The sequence below is a fragment of the Hippocampus guttulatus genome, chromosome 21 (assembly GCF_054856545.1).
Source record: "Hippocampus guttulatus isolate MCC_2025c chromosome 21, RoL_Hgut_1.0, whole genome shotgun sequence".
NCBI lineage: Eukaryota > Metazoa > Chordata > Actinopteri > Syngnathiformes > Syngnathidae > Hippocampus > Hippocampus guttulatus.
The window spans coordinates 6,260,918-6,279,591 of NC_141281.1; the positions used below are offsets into that span (position 1 = coordinate 6,260,918).

The 18,674-nt window shown below is 42.8% G+C and overlaps 1 protein-coding gene across 7 annotated transcripts in view; it reads right to left on the reverse strand.

The window, feature by feature from the left end:
- znf438 (zinc finger protein 438) overlaps window positions 1–18,674 on the reverse strand; it is an 89,810-nt gene that overhangs the window by 41,432 nt on the left and 29,704 nt on the right. For 2 of the 7 annotated variants that reach the window (XM_086102633.1, XM_086102634.1), the window contains 2 exons: window positions 14,943–16,616; window positions 6,404–6,493 (listed from right to left, as the gene is read on the reverse strand). The gene's annotated coding sequence lies outside the window, so the exon portion shown is untranslated. Of the gene's footprint in view, window positions 1–6,403; window positions 6,494–7,582; window positions 7,750–14,942; window positions 16,617–18,674 lie in introns of those variants that run through there. The other 5 variants (XR_015099071.1, XM_086102636.1, XM_086102637.1 and 2 more) reach the window with 5 other exon arrangements.

Genomic DNA, 18,674 nt, shown 5'->3' on the forward strand with positions numbered 1-18,674 from the left:
GTTCAGGACTGTTGGGGTTGGTACCCCCAATGGGAGGGTGCCCAGCATATCTGTTGCATACCAAATTACAAATCGTACACAATTGAATTGAACTGTACTGTTTTGTAGATTCAGAACTAAAACTGGGTTGAACAATTTTGAGAAAAAGAATTATTGCGATTTTGCCCCCGACACTGCAGCTGCATATACACATTTGAAAAAGGGTCTTTACAGTTCTTCCCGTTGCCTCTCCACAGGCGTACGTCACGAGACGCACATAATCTGGCTGTAATCCGTGGTGTGATTTTGCCTGAGTAGTCAAATTTGAATTTTAGCACATTGCGATAGTTTCCCAAATGTAATGAATCACGGACAGGAACTTGTAAACAAGCGGCGGGCTCTGTTGTTCAGCCTCTGACAGTCCTCTACAAACATCTCTGTTGTGCAGCCCCAGATGTCTAATTACTGCAAAACAAGCAGCGGGATGAGCCACATAGAAGCCACCGGCCCTCAACGATGCCTCCTTATCAATTAGAGAAGATTATCCCAGGCAGAGCGGCTCTTCCCGTGCAGTGATATGCTAGCTTGCCTCACCCAGGACGGCAATGTGTCACGTCGAGATGAATTTAGCGAGTTGCGGAATGAAAGGTGATTCGCACGAGAGGAGTTGTAGCCCCACACGAGCGCACAACAAGCTTAATAGCAGGAGCTGGCCCCGGCATCTATAAAGTTTACAACCTATGAGAATACATAGGCAGAGACACGGTTACACACTTACTACCTCTCATAAATTAAAGCGATAGCATCTCACAATTCCTGACAATATACAGTAGCTTTACTTAGCGGGCATTCATCAATTCACAAACCTAAACCGAGGGAATTTCTGCCGAGCCGTGCGTTAGCTAACGCAGGTAGATGCATTCATCCTTCCAGGACCAAACGGAATACCGCTGCCCTCATGCCACACTGCCTGCATCTCTCCACCGTTGTCATAAGAATGAAGCCACTCATCAGCAAAACTGACAACAAGCGCATAAAACAGTGAGAACAAATCTGTCCTCACCCCTTCTAAAAAACACATTTCTTCACATATCTGAAACGCGATCAGTTTGTTGTGCAACCAAAGAAGTCTTGAAATAGAAATTGCAGCTGCAAAGCAGCGAAGCTCGCTGCCTGACACTCACTCTGCATAACTTTCCAGAGCGTCTGTGCCATAGCTGGAGCAACTCCACTGACCATGGGCGTCTGTGGTTAAATCGTGCTCGTCTGCAGGCCCAAAGGAGGCAGGCAAGGCTCCACTACTGCTGACACGGAGGACCCTTGCAGGGGAACGACTGAGTAATGGCAGGGTAACGTGATCCAGGGCTCGGAGGGAGTGGGCGCGACCGTGACGCCTAAATCATAGCTGCGTGGGAAGGAGAACGGGACACACGCAGAATGCGTACGCTCGACGGATATGTAGGAAGATGGAGAGGCTGAGGAGACAAAGGGTGGGGTAATGAAAGAAATTAACAGGGGGGCAGTTTATTTTGGAAACCGCCTCATAGCGCGGGACGGAAGGGACGCTGCCATTCATGAATGCACCGCGCCTCTTGAAGTGGGAGGACCCTCAGAGGAATGACAGGGTGTGGCTTAAGGTTTCATATTTTATAAGACCGTATCAGACAGAAGAAACATGTCTTGCATGTTAACCGATTTCTTGAGCGAAAGTGGTTAGGATCGCCGCTTGCTGTCGTGGGGATTCCGGTTCAAGACCGTCCATCCCCAACATCTTTCGGACATACGGCTGTGGTGTCCTCGAGCAAGACATCGACACCCCATACCCCCCGGGCTCTTAATATTATTTATTATTAATAAACGCCACTATGTATGTCAAAAGCAGAGGCAACATTTTGTGTACGTTCGCCAACATGACAATTCTGCTGGTCCTCCTCCTCCGAATTGAAAGATTTGGCCCGGAAGTCATCCAAAGTGCCGCTCGTCATTCATATTGTAAATTTCTATTGCATTTTTCTTAAATGAATGGAAGTGAATATCATCAATTTCAAGGTCACTTTGAAGCAATCATGAAATCTTAATTGTCCCGGAATAGACTCTGAGACACAACACAAAGTGCTTCAACACACACACACACACACACACACACACACCCAGAGAAACGAAACACAATTAGAGCACAAATTACTTTCCATTTAAAAGATAATAAAACCAGTGTGATGATATAGTTTGAGGTAATATCTTGCTCAAAGGCAAGTTTTGAAAGAAAGGCGAAACACTGTTCTCATAACCAAAAGCATTTCACAGAAGCTGTCATCAAATGCCATTTTGGTGCTACAATATCAAACAATGATTTGACTTGTTGAATGACAGAGCAAGGCGTAAAGAAGCGCCCCGATATCTAAAGTTCATCATTTGGTGTCCGATATCATTCCACCTTAAAGCATAAGTCTAATAAGTCTTCGCTGAGAAACAATTAAACAATTTCACCTGACTATTCCTGAGCCACAAACTCATTTTTCCACCCACCATATGGTCGTCATTCATTATTTAGACTTGAGATGCGCTTTCCTTGTTCTTCAACCATCCGCTCTTGACGTATTTGGGCAGCACTTACTCGACAAAACACGGATGAGCAGACAGGTATAAAAGAGAAAAGATGCTTTAAAAAAAAAAAAAAAAGCCAACTTCAACCGTTTTGGCCAATTGGATTAGAGCAGGGATGCCCAAAGTTCTTTCCCCCCTGCTGCCAGGTGGGGTGACACAGCACATATATATTCGGGCTGTCGAAATGAATGCGTCAATGCACACAGCCTTTATTTGGAATGCTCTGCAATTGGGGACGCAAATAGACGCGAACACTTTGGAATTACCCTTGAGAACTGCACTGCAGCCAATCTACACAACTTGTCTAAAGAGCCAATTGGACTGCCAAGCACCGCCACCTCTTCCCATCTTCGAAAGGGGAACGCACCAAGTTGGTTCGCAATTAGTGCTGAGCTAGGTTGCTACGGCGACAAGGGTTAGGGAGTGGAGAGCACATGCCCGTCCCGTGTCTTGGAGTGACTAAAGTGTTAATTGCTCTTGGGCTGTGACGTATTTTAATGAGCATCTCTATGACGTAGTAGCTCACGTGTGCACGTAATATCCACTTATGCGTTGTCTGTACCGCTTAGCCTCACTAGCATAGGCCTTTTTTTTAAATTTCTTGGCCCCATAGCCAGAAAGCTGCGTCACTAATGGCAATGAACATCAACCGGTTATTGTGCTTCCCAAAATAAAGCCAAAGTACTAACAAGTGCTCCCCATCTTGAGGTCAAAAAGGGAAATTACTGCTCGCTTTCTTGTACATAATGACCTTTAAATCACTGTTGTTGAAAAAGGGCAAGACGTTTTTTTGACCATTATCAGCTCTTTGTTGAATAATGAGACTGCTTTTTCAAAGCACGGTGATGAGTGGTGCCTGAAAGTACAGCAAGTGTGTGCGCGCGCGCTATATCGTAATATGATCATAGGATTGAGCGGAAACGCGAGGCATTAATCTAAGTTTCCTTTGCCTGCTTCCACCCTCCTCATCTTGCCACATGAGAAACCACAGTGGAACTGCTCAGAAGCCAAAGTCAACATCGCAACCGGCCCAATGGCATGGACTTTGTTTACAGGAGGTGCCATGTTTACATGCCAACCGCTTACTCATGTTGGGAGGGATGAAAAATACGACAATGTTCCTCCTCCCTTCGAGCCATTGTCTGTGACGCACCTCGAGAAGTGTGAGCGATTTGCCACGGTTGGCGTGATAAACGAGGCTGTCACAGTCCAACTGTGACCGGCTCCTCCAAAGAAGCTGAGCGCTGCACTGGGCCTGTGAAAACTCTTAAAAAACGTGTCAGCTAACCAATTTTCCAAGTGAGCAGTAAGCTGCTTTGAAACGAACTAGAAAGCCAGAATCTAATTGTACGCATACTTTACAGATTATGATGTATTTTTACTGACTTATATACCGGAAATGCACTCAGTACAGAGTTACAGAGTTTGTAAACACTTCCATTTGTATATAAACACGACTCAAGCAACACACTACGGTACTTTTTTTTTTCTTTGATCAGGAAACAATACACCCTGAATGATGAATTGCAGTAGATTGACACGAGACCCCACTCCCAAAGCTCAACAGGAAAAAAAAATTAGTCGGGGCAAGTGAAGGGTAAATGCACGCTAGCCTTTTGGGGGCAACATGCGATGACAGCTAGACATTTGAAATGGCAACAGCTCAGAAAAAAAAAAAAGTGCAGGTCTTGAAGGGGTGCGAAATGAAAACTTCCTGCAAGAGTTGCAGCATGTGGGGATTTGCTGACCTTTACAGCTCGTTATAATGTGACAAAACCTGGCTTCCTGGCAATGGTGAAAATAATATTTTGTACCTGGAAAGGAAAACCAAAACCCCCCTCTGGAATATACGCCACAGTGAGCTATTTCCAGTTTCAGTATGTTGGCCCTGCTTGGAGGGGGATTTCTCCTTCAGCTTCTCCTCCCCATGACACATCTTCAATTTATCACAGCTGATCATGAACATCGAAGATACATTTCAACTATCGCTGGCATACAAATGCACAACAAACATTCAAACAAAATAAGTATGCTTAGTCCTCCCAAGAATTGGAAACTAAACTTCTTTTTTTTTTTTGACTCACTGATTGTGAGAAACATCCGTACTGACATACTGCAAGCTCACAGTTGCCAACCGTGACTGATCAGGCAGAAAGCTTCCAGTCAGCAATCGATTGGGAAACGGATACAGCAGCCGGCCTGTTCCACAAAATAATTTGTTTCACATGTTTATCTGGAAACGCGCCAACAAAAACGGCAAAAAAAAAAAAAAAAAAAAAAAAATGGCAGAGACTTCAAAAGACAAACTTGCACGGTGATCGAACACATTTTGTGTCTTTAACATCAAGCGTGGGCCCAACAAATCAACAACGGGACAGAGTGAGCAGAAACGTGACAATCTGACAAGTAGCCAGTCAATATTTTTTTGCATGCGCATCGAACGGGTTTACTCGTATTCTTGCACACACGCAGAGGTTACATTCGGCCTCTATTTTGAAGCCAAAACTGGTTGTCGGAATTCTGAACTCAAGCCAAATTGGGCAACTGCCAGTTAATCACTCAAAACAAATTGCTCTTATTATAGCACGCTGTACTATTCGATTGAAAAGAAGCACATTTATTAACACTACCACGCCACATTTCTCTTCATAAACTACCAGCATAATGAATTCGCCATCAGAGTCCTCTTCATTAAAGTTACATGTACATTCACTAATTATAGGGGCAACCGCCCCCCCCCCCTAAAAAAAAACTCACTTCATGTCACTTCATTCTAAGACTTGATTGTTGAGTCAATAAACGCGCCAGCTTGCTAAATACACATTACATGAGCAGGATTAATGTTTAACATTTGCAAACCTTTACAAAGAAGTTGAAAGATTCATCCAAACCAACCAGCACAGGTATATCCAAAGTCTAGCCCATGGATCCGTCACACACTTTTTTTTTTTGGGGGTAATTTCTAACCAGTCAACGACGTCCATACAGGGTGTTTTTCTATTTCACTTCAGGTATCTTTTGGAAAGACTTGAGTCCATCATGAGCTTAGTTTTTGTCAGCTTATCATTTCCTCGGCCACGGCTTGCCAATTGACATCGGGACGGCACTGCAAAACTGACTGGAGGCTTTTCTTCAGTATGTCGAGTATCATAATCTTCCATTTGAAGGAGCGCTGGGTGTGATATGGTTGAAAAGTGTATCGTGATATAAGCAATTCATACTGGGTCGATATCAATATATATAGATTTTTTTTCAACTAAACAAAATACGAAAAAAAAGGATTGCTGGATTTTTCCTGGTGCAAATTGAGTCATACGTGGTGCCATCCTGACCATGCGCTGTAACGTGCATGTAGTCTGTAAATTCAACTCACTCACTTTCTTTTACAGGAAACATACTTTAGGTTAAGAGCTGCAATAAGAATATGAATTATCACGCCAAAGCTTTCGTTTATTACAACTTGCATAGGAGAATGATGGACTCATAGCTTGTGAGGTGGAGGCACTTTTGTTTGAGAGACAAATAGATTATTTTGAAGCAGCCTTCAAGCACTCTGTGGTCCATGTCAACTTATTTCTACACGCTGGGGTTGAGACAGAGATTTATCTTTTACCTTTTCTGTAATGGATTTGGGTTATTAAATTAATCGTCACAGGCCTACCAGAATGTATGATAGGCAGCAAACAGTGTGAAGTGCATCATTTGCTCCACTTCTCACCTGTGTCACGACCCCATTTATGAAACATATCACTTCATACACAATTGACCAGCCACGTCTCATCCTTGATATATGGCAGAAAGGATTCACAAACGTACATACCAGTTTTCGTAAAACTTGGGCCTCACAATCCATCAATGCAACCCCACTCACGTAGGGCACCTTTTCAGCGCTTCGGTCCTGAAAGCCTCCCTGTAAAAAAGTGAAAACGATTTCAGAAATACAGACACTGAATGTATTTTTTCCACAGTGTCACGAGTAGCACACCCTTAAATTGGACCTCAAAGCAACCGAATTAATGCTCAGTTTTGACAGCTTTGGTAGTGAATAATTTATAGAAGCTTTTGTGGTTTTCTAATAACACCCAAAAAGTTTATTTTTTTTTCTTTTTAAGGAGGCTGTTTTGTTGTGGCGCAAGTAGTTGACTAATATTACACGAGTAAATTGTGAGATTGTTTTTTAAAAAATAATGCTACCTTTATTAATGAACCCATTGCCCTGCAGTATAATAATAAAGGTAGCGGGCATATTTGATTGAAAATCAAGATATGATAGCTTGCAGTGGCAAAAGGGCAAGTGTTATGAATGTGGGTATCTCCGAATACATGAATTGAAACAAACATCACTGCCTGGTTGAAATTTACTTCACTAGTTTTTCGTAATCTTGCTCGAAGTGCAAGAAATAAATGAAATTAACACATTGCACTGCTCTGTTGGAAGAATGGCTACTGATAAATTGACTCTAATGTGTGTGCATTGTAAAAAGTATTGTATTAGTAAACAAGGGGGACTATTTTCATCAAAGTCTGTAAACAACAACAAACCCTAACACCGAATCAGCACTGGAGACACAACAAGGACGAGTTCTACGCACGAGATCCACAGCATCCTTAAACGGCGATCAATTTCTGCAGATCACTTTGAGGTTGTTTGTGACATTTGCTTGCTGCTGGAAGCCTAACTTAGTGACGGTGGTCTGCGTAGCAATGCCGTAGGCTTAGCACGGGCCTGCGCTGCACTAACTGTACACAAACTGACAGATGTTACGATAGCGTTCACCATCGCACAAGTTGGTGCATGTGCACATGTACGTCAGTGGTCTTGTATTGCATGTTGTTGTTTCTCGACTTTGACTGTGTTATACAAAGAGTAAACGATGACTTCATGAAGACATTCGAGCTACATGACCGGCTATGGTGACTGACAACAGTTCAAACTCAGCCCTGTTGGGCTCCGTTGACGTGACTCAAAGCAGCACGCTCCATTTAACTGTTGCGTTACCTCGAATGGTGTCTCACCTGGATCTCCAGAGAGCTGGAGGCTCCACTTTCACTCTAGAGACGAGGTCATTTTCGAAAATACTCTGCAAAATCGTCGATTCTCATTTCTGTTTCGCTGCAGCCATGTTGGGTCAAACCACCAATAAGATTACATGGGGGTGCCACATATGCAGGGGATAATTACCATCTGTTATTCTTTGTATTAAATCGGCTCATATACATTTTATGCAGCAGATTGAAAAGCGGTATTATCTAGATCGATTATTTTTGCTTGAGACCGGTCAAAGAAAGGTGCTTTATAGACATGTTTGAGGTTATAATACCTCCCATGGGAAGAAATGGTACAGCCCACCTGTCTGCGAGTCTGCAGCCAAGAGCTCAGCCTGGGAGTAAACTATTGTACCACAGTATTTCTCTCGCTGGCGTGCGTTTTTGAGGAGCGCAGAGTTGCGAGTAAATAATCGATGTTGATGTTAATTTTGGGTATCCCAAAGCAAACCCAGTCATAAGCACCTCGCAAAAACGTGGGATAATATACTTTTTTAAATAGTACATTGGAGAAAATGCTGCTATTTTCCTAAGGTCGAACCTGATCCAATTACTGTATACACACTGACATTCACACTTTACCCAAAGTGAGGTTATTTTTTCTCTTTACAGGACGTATATACATATTATGCTAAAAATATATAATTGTGTCACTTGAAACATTCAGTCTAAATCTAACCACGGTTCACAATGAGCACATATTTATTGCAAGAATTGTTGTGTGCAATATTTACAGTAATTCATGCCATAAATGACATCCAGCACCAATGTTTACTTTTACTTGACGTCTAATGAATCCATAAAAAAACATTTAGATACATGTGAATGTGCACATTTACGCAGACCCTTTTTGCTAGTGTTTCGCACCGCGTTCTTTGGGCAGTGAAGCATGGTGTTGTTAGTTTTGCAGTTTGAGTCACCTGGGGCTACACATGTCTCCTTCTGTTAACCACTGTCACGGCCTACAGAGGATCGCCTGTGACAGGTGCTCTCTGACTGTCAGTTTGTTTGTGCGTGTTGATGACGGTCAAAAAGCGAAAACATGCATTTCTGCAACTTAGGGCTCTTTTTCCTATTCTTTTTAAGCGCTCGCTCACATAAAGACTGCGGCAGTAGAGTGAAGGATTGAGAAGAAAAAGAGAGGCTCGGTTGCTTCTGTTTCATGCTGATAATGCTCTGTGACTCATATCAATATTTCTCATCTCTCTAAATAGGATATGAAATAGCTTTTTCTGTAAGCCTTGATGAACGACACAGCTATCACTTGGCAGCATTTGCCGAGCCGCTAACTGTAACTCTTGATTAAATCCTCCAAGTATCATTGTGAAAGAGACGTTAAAGCATTTCAAATTATATTCTAAGCCATCAGTCGCGTATTGAGCTGCATGGGCCGTAGAAGCACATTGAAGTCGTAACCATAGAAAAAGTAGTCGTGTCATCCGACTTTGAGATCAATAAAGGGATTTTTAGCCGAGGTCCAAATAGAATTAAGAATTGCTTTAGGATAATGACATTATCGACCAACATCCAGTAAGGCGTTTTAAGCTGTGTCAGGTTAATTCCCATCTACGAAGGTGTGCAGGGAGACGGTCTGAATCACACAGGATGGTCGATGTAATGTTCTCAAAGACGGTACGGCAGTAGCGGCGCTATCCTCAGCACTATTGAACATTGTCTTCTAACACGTAGACATATAAAGCTATTGCAGAGTAGATTGCACCCGCTCAAGTCCATTGGCCCTGATGTTATAAAAGTTGACCAAATTGTAATTACAAATTTTTAAATCGCGTGATCTCTAAACACTTGATGACATCTCACTTCAACGAGCATCAAAGAATTATGTTTTGCTTTTTCTTTGGTTTGTCGCGTTTTTTGGTGACCTTAATTTCAAAAGAAGGGCTAGCCTCAATTCAACCATGTAAAAAAAAATAATAATAAAATAATAATAATAATAAAAAGTCACACATTGATGGCATATGCAGTTGGGTAGTTTTAAGATTCCCACCATTTCCAACGTATTCCTTAATGCAACACACGCTGGTAAATATAAAAACCACTTTAGTCGACTTGAGTCAAATTTGAATCTCAATGAAATGAGCCCGCTTTAAGAGGTCCTTTTTCTTGCATCTACTGCGGGCTGTGCGCGATTTGCATGAGTAGAGCTAGATTGGGCAAAAAGTACTCGGAGTGACACTAATATTATACTAATCTAATCTTATTAACAAGATTCGTCGTAAAAATCTCCGACCCCCCCCCCACCCCCCGAGGATGCATTGCATTATGTCACTGCTTGATTTAACTTTAAAATAAGTTGTGCATGTGGATCATTTTTTTCTTTTCTTTCCTCTGCCAATATTTGTATTTTCATAGTTTTCCGCCAAGGCACTCTGATTGACCCACCTCTCGTTTTGCATTCCCTCAGTGAATAAAAAAGATGTACCTCGCTCATTATGAGAGACATTGAGGTGTTTTGATGTTTGGGGATGAAAAATGCATTTCTTTACTTAGCTTAATTATGTATGTGTCCACTGTCGAGTTGAGCACTGCTGCTCATTTCAAGCGTTCCTTTTTGCCATTGGCACGGAATGCATTACTTCCCTATTACCGGCATGCCTCACGTTCCCTCATATGCAACCTTATGGAAATATTAAATGAAGTGTCTGCACACCTCAGTGGACACACTGAATAAGCATGAGCATCCTCGCTCACGGTCCACAAGGTGAGGCTTAACTTGATTGCCATTTTGGACTCCTTTTAGCTGACGTGGTTCAATTATGATAGAGAGTGTTTTTTGGGGGATGGAATTTATTAATTGGGATTTTCTTGTCAAAATGTCAAACGAGGTGTCTTATGCAATTTAAAACAGTTGACACATGTCAATATCATGTTGTTGTTGTTTTCACATACAAACTCTGATAATGCCATAAAAGACTGCTCATTTTTGGGGTCATTTTGCAATCTTAAATCATTCAAAATGGAGCAATCTGTTTTAGCAGACACAAAAACTGTTTGGGTTGTGAGGGGAAAAAAACCCCAACATTTAATTTCACTTGAACTGATGAATTTGGCTTCTACGAGAGTACTATTTGTGGCATGCAATATTGAGCCTTGAATCCAAATTGTGTTCCCGCAGTGCAGCTGTAGTGTAATTCTAACCAATTACATGCCACCTCCATGTGTTGCCGTGTTTAGAAATTGCTGTCATCTCACATTTTTCAAATATTTTATTGTATGTGGCATCAGGTTCGGCCCTCCTGTGTTGCTGGATTAGGATATTGCTAAAAGTAACAAAGTTAGGTGTCTGGATGCCCTGATAAGCCATACCCAGTGCCAGCACCCCCTTTTTGTGTCTTGTCAGATGCGCACTGCTCTGACACTGTCACTTGTGTTTATTGTAAATGTGAGGGGGGAGCACAACTTGGCAAAAAGTTTGACATAAGCAACAGGAACTAAGTCCGAAATATACAAATTCAAGCGCTTTCTTCAGCCAACCGCCGCCATCACTTACTCACAGTACTGAAAATCGATTCTGATGAATGAATCAAACAAAGCGGCATACGGTGCATGGCATGCAAATGTGAGATTTACATTTGGGGGCGTGGTCTCTGACACTTCGGTGGTTCGCTCACTTAAGTCACTTGCCATCCTGTGACAGGATGAGTGAATGAAAGTGTGGATGGTTGTCTCTATATGTGCCCTCTGTGATTGACTGGCCAACAGTCCGGGGTGTATAGTCTTCCTTTCGCTGGCATAGGCTCCAGCTCCCCGTTAACCCGAACAAGATCATGGATGGATGGGTTTAAGGCATGTCCCTGAGTTGTTTTTTTTTGTGCACATTAAACGTTGCTGAGGCTGTAACACTGTAACACATTTCGATGAGCGATGCCCTGCATATGTTTCTAATAGAGACTTTGGGGATTTGTTTGGCTCACATCTTTGCGTACTGTTGTAGAAAAAAAAAAAAAAGAAGAGTTTCAACCATCGTGTGCGTGATCCTGCAAGATCGAGGTCTTCAGTTAGCATAACATGTTTTGGGAATGTGAGAAGAAGCCCTTCTGACAGAAGATAAGGAATATTTCCCACCTGCGCAAATGAGGACCGCCCCACTACATATTTCATTCCCAAAGCTTAAATGTTATGATAGCAGTCATTTCCTGGACTGGGGTTTCATTTTGGGACTCCCTTTTCAGGCCTAAAACTTACTAGCAGTCTGTCACCTTTTCAGCACCTCTCTCTGGCTGTTGTAAAGGTGTGGGTGGCCACCGCTGGACCCTGAAGTGGTCACAGGGACGCTGGGCTATGAAATTACATGAGGCTGCCGGCCGAAGGTCCATGCGGTCGGCCCTTAATGAAAATTGTTTCACAGTGAGGGCTGCTCAGAGCAGCGAAGACAATCTGTTTGACAAGCGGGCTTTAATATGCAAAGGTTGAGTAAAGGGACACCCAGAGTAATTGCCTGGCATTTTGAATGTTCATTTCGAGTACCGCGCCATTATTCGTGCATTGACTTTCGACAAATGTTCTGATGGACTACGAGAACATGTGGGAAAAGAGTAGGTGTTTGGTATTCACACTCACCCGGTGAAAGAGTATTGGCCAATCACAAAATGAGACCCCAAGCAAACATAAACCACATACACATTTCTCAGAGTCAGCCTTAAACTTGCACCTAGAAACAAGGAAATGTCAAAGCACACTTTCAAATCCTTTGTACTGATATCAACCGTGGGGACATCATGTTTGTTTTAAGCACAAAAAAATTGTTTTTAATACTTTTGCTTGTTCATTTGAAGCCTTCCCAACATTTACCTCACTGCAAAGTTTTAGAGGAGAACCTCTAAATTTAAAAAAAAAAAAAAAATCCTAAAGGTTGCGCAATTTGAAAACCAACATTTTGCAGAGAGAATATGTCACACGAGTAATTGACTGTGAAATGGTCATCATAAATGCTTTTTACAAAAAAGGGGGCGGTGGGTCTCTCCCCAGACTTCAGGTTTATGCTCCTTCGACGAATATTTTTAAATGGTTTAGACCAAGGCTCAAATTAGCAGTGGTTTGAAGGTTTAGAATTGCCGCAACATTTTTGCTCATTTCTGTTCGCCCCTCTGTGACGTTTCACATTGTATGTTAGCATTGAGCTCATGCACGTTCGTGAGAGGAATTTAGATGTACTTTAGTAAATGTACACTGTGTAATTCTCTTCTACGTACGAAGACGAATGAAAGACCATTATCCTATTGCAGTAGGATTATACAGCAGACTAGTCATTGCCATATCGGTGCGGCGAACACCTCAGTTCACACCGATAATTTGACAGTGTACTGGTTTCGAGTGGGAGAGTGAGCCAGAAACAACACCTTGATACTTGGAAGTTTTATGCTTAGTTTGATGTGCACAGAGCGCATGGACACACCGACGCTAGAATGTAACAGGCGCTCCAACGAATACAATATAAATGGAAGCCGGGCTTTCTACAATTGACAGCCATAAAATATGACTGGGGCAAGGCTTTCTGGGCCATTGCAGTTGTGCACTGTGTGGATGTGCGCGTGCGTGTTAGGATAACACGCACGCGCACATCCTCCTAGCCAAAACAAGTATATATCTGGGACCACAGTGCAGACAGGCAGCGTTACGTTCACCCATGGGTCAGGAACTCAAAGTCGTGCGGCCGCCCACCTTTGCAGAAGCATATGATCGGGCTACATACATATCACCTCTTCGGTGGTATCCCGGGTGTGAAAATGCATGATATCGGTTCACTGTTCCTTTCCCAAATTATGTTTGGGGTGTGGCTGACTTCAACCTTTGTGTCAGAAACTTCCCGTCTTGAGAAACAAACCAAAAAAAAAAAAAAGAAATACAGGAGGAAGGCGGAAGTGTGCTGATAATTTGCTGGCTTGGTGGGGGAGAAAAAAAATCGGATTGACATCTCGTCCTAAAAACATTGCATTGTTGGGTTTCGCACTCTGACAGCACGCATTCAACTGCAGCTGAATACTTGAGCTAATATTTGTTTTAGGAGTTTCCACCCCAGGACTGCTACACCCCCCAGAGGGAGATATATGAGAAAAATCTCAGGCCTGCAATCGGATCTGTTTATTTGCTGCAAGGAGGATCATTAGATGAGTGTTTTTGTGGACAAAATCACTGATCATTCTCACAACTAATTTTGTGCAGTGTTGGCCTAACAGCTAGGCTCAAAGTGAGCCTTTCAAAGTGGGCTCCGCTCATGCACTTTTAGTTTGCGCTTGTGGCTTTTAGCGGGATAACAGCCTCGACTGCAGCTGAGCAGAGTGCCGCGGTATTCTGTGGGGGGTTGGTGGTCTGTGGAAAGCAGAAGAGGAGAACCTCACATTTACCGGTAGCCGGCGTCTCCAGGGAGAGATTAAGCAGTTTGGTCTGTTCTGTGTCGCTCTATCGCTGCCACGGCGTCTTGTTCCTCCTCGCTATTCGGTGTAGTGCACGGTGTACCTTTTCCGTCGTCCTCCTCTTTGCACTTTCTGTTCCTCTTTTCTACTCTCATTTCCTCTGTTCCTTACCTTGCCCTTCATTCTATCCACGCCGCCTGTCCGTGACACGTAGCTGTTTCATTTTCTCTCTTCAGACCGTTTCTATCTGACGTGCTCTGGCCTCCTCACCTTCCCTCTTAACCTGTACGTCCAGCTGGCGCTCTTAGCTGATAGCCCAGATGGCGGTACTTTAGTGAGGATGTACAGGACCGAATTGCTCTCTCCAGCCTCTCTGCGCTATTGCGCAATTGCACCTCTGTCACCCGTGGCTCGGCTGTCCCACTGAGCTGATCCCCCCCGGTCCTGGTGGAGCACTACGGAGCTCAACCACTTCTCACATTAATCTCCTAAACGATCCTGCACCTAAGAGGATCAATACTCATTTTCAGGGAGCAGCATGATCCCTTAATGTAGTAGAGGACGGCTGCTTATCCCTCCCCTCATCCTTTCGGTTTCGACTCCCTACAGAAAGAACAAAAGTCTGCAATTCATTTCATTCCATGTCATGGCCCGCATTAGGAAAGACGATATCTGGGCGTCATTGTCATCAGAAAAGTGCGCTTTTGGATCAACTCAAGCGGTCAGTGATCCAAGCTCGGTCCGATCCGACCGTCAAATGTGTCATCAGGTTTGACGAGAAGTGGCTAGTAACGTGCTACATTAACTCCATGACATTCATTGAAGTAACTTGTTGAATGAATTGTATTTGTCAGAGTAGTTTTGATGTGAAATACCTTTGCGAAGAAGAAATGCTCATTTGCTCGAATTAAAAAAATTAAATAAAAATCAAAAGTTACTCACCAACATAACAGTAGCCTCCTCTTATTTGAGTGCATTTTTTAAACACTCAACCCATCTCTGGGGTTGGCCTTATTTCCAGTTCCCCCTTAGTGCGGTTTGTATGGCCAGAGCAAAACAGTTTTGGCCCTAAACAGGATCACGGTGATGTAACTGCAGGAAGGCTGGAAACAGATGAGACAGCTGACTTACTGGATCCATCTTTGGTTAATTTACGTATGCGGTTAGCATGTTATCGAAAGTATACAAAGCCAACAACTGATTTGTACCAGCGAATGCAGCAGTATTATGCACCTTTTCCACTGCATTGTATTTAAAAAATATATATACTATATAAGGCGGCCCGGTAGTCCAGTGGTTAGCACGTCGGCTTCACAGTGCAGGGGTACCGGGTTCGATTCCAGCTCCGGCCTCCCTGTGTGGAGTTTGCATGTTCTCCCCGGGCCTGCGTGGGTTTTCTCCGGGTGCTCCGGTTTCCTCCCACATTCCAAAAACATGCATGTCAGGCTGATTGGACGCTCTAAATTCTCCCTGGGTGTGAGTGTGGGCGTGGATGGTTGTTCGTCTCTGTGTGCCCTGCGATTGGCTGGCAACTGATTCAGGGTGTCCCCCGCCTACTGCCCGGAGATGGCTGGGATAGGCTCCAGCACCCCCCGCGACCCTAGTGAGGATCAAGCGGTTCGGAAAATGGATGGATGGATATACTATAAAAACTGAAAATAGATTTCAGTTCCATTACAAATGAACATCTTGCGAAACAAGTTGACAGTACAGACAGATTCACACTTCTCAGGTTACTTTATAAAAATGTAAAAAAAGAGTTTGCTGCGACTAAAAAAAGTGACGGGATTCTTCATATTCGCTTTTGGTCTCTATTTGACTGCTGCAGTCGGTTTTATTCTTGCCATTAGTGTCCAATTGAATAAAATCCCGCTCTTTACATTTACCATGTCTTGGCTTTGTTCATACAATACAAGAGACATCAGAAACCTTGCAAGTATGTACTGTACCTATTAAATTGCATCCCCCGTTTAATCGTGTATGAAGTCCACGCCAGTTGCCGGCGAGAAAAAAAAAAATCCCCAGCTTTTCTTTGAGACATCAGATGGTGTCTTCGGGCTGTTTTAAATTACGTGGAGTCGCACAATTGTTATTCTTTTTTTTTTTTTTTCCACAGGCGCTGCCCTCATGTTAATAGTGGAGTGCTCTAAGGAAAATGGGAAAAGATTGGACTTTCCATTGGCTGACAAGCATCTTATTTTCCATGCTCAGTGTGCAAGGAGCCACCGCGATAGGACCACGTGGATGGCTGAAAGTTTCGCCATTGATCTTTGCTGATTCAGACTGTTTCTGGGGCCTTTTTTTTTCAGCAAGCTATGCAGTGTCTGGGCAACCACCCCCCTCCCCTTGTTAGACAATTATTGGAAGAGTGCAAGTTTGGAGGTGTTGTTTATGCTAAAGCTATTACTCTCTGGCTGGTCGGCCTGTCCTTAGAGCAGGCCTGCTCTTCTCTTCCTGAATTATTCAGTCTTAAGGAGTGCCAATTGTCTGTGCGTATACGTTACGTGGACCCGTAGCTGAAGGATGAGTTGCACTAAAAGGAAGACGATGGCCCGGGGCCTGCAGATTTTCCTCATGACAGAACATAGAATCCTCAGGTCACAGCTTCCCCCGTACCTTCAAAAAACATGCATAAGGTTTATGAACTGGTCTGGGATGACCACAAAACATAACAGAGCCATGCAACAACCACACTGGGCGAGTCAGGATATCAAACGGAAGGTACGTTTCTTAATCTCCCCAACTCCGACAAAACTGACTGATGCAATCGAAACCTTATAGTTGTCTGCTTTAAGAATAGCCACAGAACAACCGCGACTCCCCCCCCCCCGACCTCTAAATGTCGATGTGACTGACCCTTCATGCAGTCTATAAAGTTCACCTTTCCTTTTGACAAGACGAATTCACCTCAGACATGTGGCAGTTTTTTTCTTGCAGTTTGCTCAGAGCGTGGTGTGATAAGCATTGTGTGTTTGTGAACGAAGGTTTCATCTGATTGGAAGCAGCCTGAACCTGCTGATTGCACTGGCATGCCTGTGTCCTCCTCGTCTGAGGTAAGCGCTACATAGAAGAACAGCGGGGTCTTTCTTTACGCGGAGGATTGAATCAGTGACGACAGTCTCATGACTTCTTCCTCTCGTTAACACACATTTCACACACTCAAATACGAGTGGAGGATGAGTAAAAATAAATAAATAAAAGGAGGGGAAAAAAAACTAAACAAAGATGCTTTACTGGTGTTTACATAATGTCTGTGAGCGGAATCCCTAAAATTTGGCTGATAAATGAAATAGAGTTTCTTTTAAAAAAAATTTAAACATTTAAATAAAGTCACCCAACTTGACAACAAACACCAAATACCAGAAACAGAAATCTTCACGTTCTTTGGTATGTAATGGGGAACTGCAGCAAGGGACTCATAAACCACCTGGATTGACATTTTGGTTTGATACTGTGGTGCAACGTTTGCTTTTAGTCCCTTTTTATTATAAAAATGCACTTTCGATATGAAGAGTGCAGATGGCCCAAGAATCATCAAACTATGCAACTGATATCAATGAAGTCAAAACATCAATGCTCTTTTCATCATCATGCGACCCCAATGAGGATAAGTGGCTTAGTTAAGGCATATAGTTGACGGTCAACGACAACCCTCAAGTTGTTGTCGTGACTTTCGGCATGCCCCATCAGGAGTTGTCACGGTGAGTCACCCGCATGACTTGTTTGGAAGAGTTTATACGCCCGATTCCGTTGCTATTTAGTGCTTGAGACCGGCTGTGGGCGGACATTGGGTCAACGGCCAATATTGAACCTGGGCTACCTGCATGAAAGGGACAACTACGCCACTAAAGTAAATGGAATAACTGAAATTCAATTTGAATTGATCGACACACTTAGCTTGATTCTTACTTACTTTTACTTTCAGTCATTAAGCACATTTAGTTTTTTTTAAATGTTTATTTACTATTGCATCTATGCATCCATTTTATATGCCACTTATCCTCATTGGGGTCGCAGACATATTATTATTACTGTATATGTTTTATGTTCAATAAACAAACCAAAAAAAAAAAGTCAGAAATATTTTTGGGGATATCCAAAGTACCCGGAAAACATCAAAGGCTCGGGCCGCAGGCTATATTCGAACCCTCGATCTCAGAACTGTGGGGCGAGTGTGCTAACAACCTGCCGCCTTATCACATATCTATTATTCATTACTAGTACTTTTATTTTATTGCTGTATAAATACAGATCATCCATATTCACCGCTTTCCCTCACTAGGGCCATGGAAGATCTATTCAATATATTGTATTTAATAATTTATTTTCAGGAATATAAAAGAATGATCTGTTTAACGAAGGATGTAGACGATTTGAGCAGAGATGGCCATTATACTAAGAAGATATTGAAGGCGAAAAAAAATTTGTTATAACTTAGGACATTATTTTAAGAAGAGTGATGATATAGTATTTGCCATTGGTCTGCTTTGCCTTGCGGACGTGCATCATCATTGTGTACATTTTGAGAACAGTTTATTTTGCTTAATTTCTACCTAGCAATTTACCCCTAAAATTAATATTAGAAAATCACGTTTGATACTTAAGAACAGTAAATGTCAGATACTTTAAAACTTTTACTCCAACGGTGTGCTACAAAATGACAGCAACCATTTA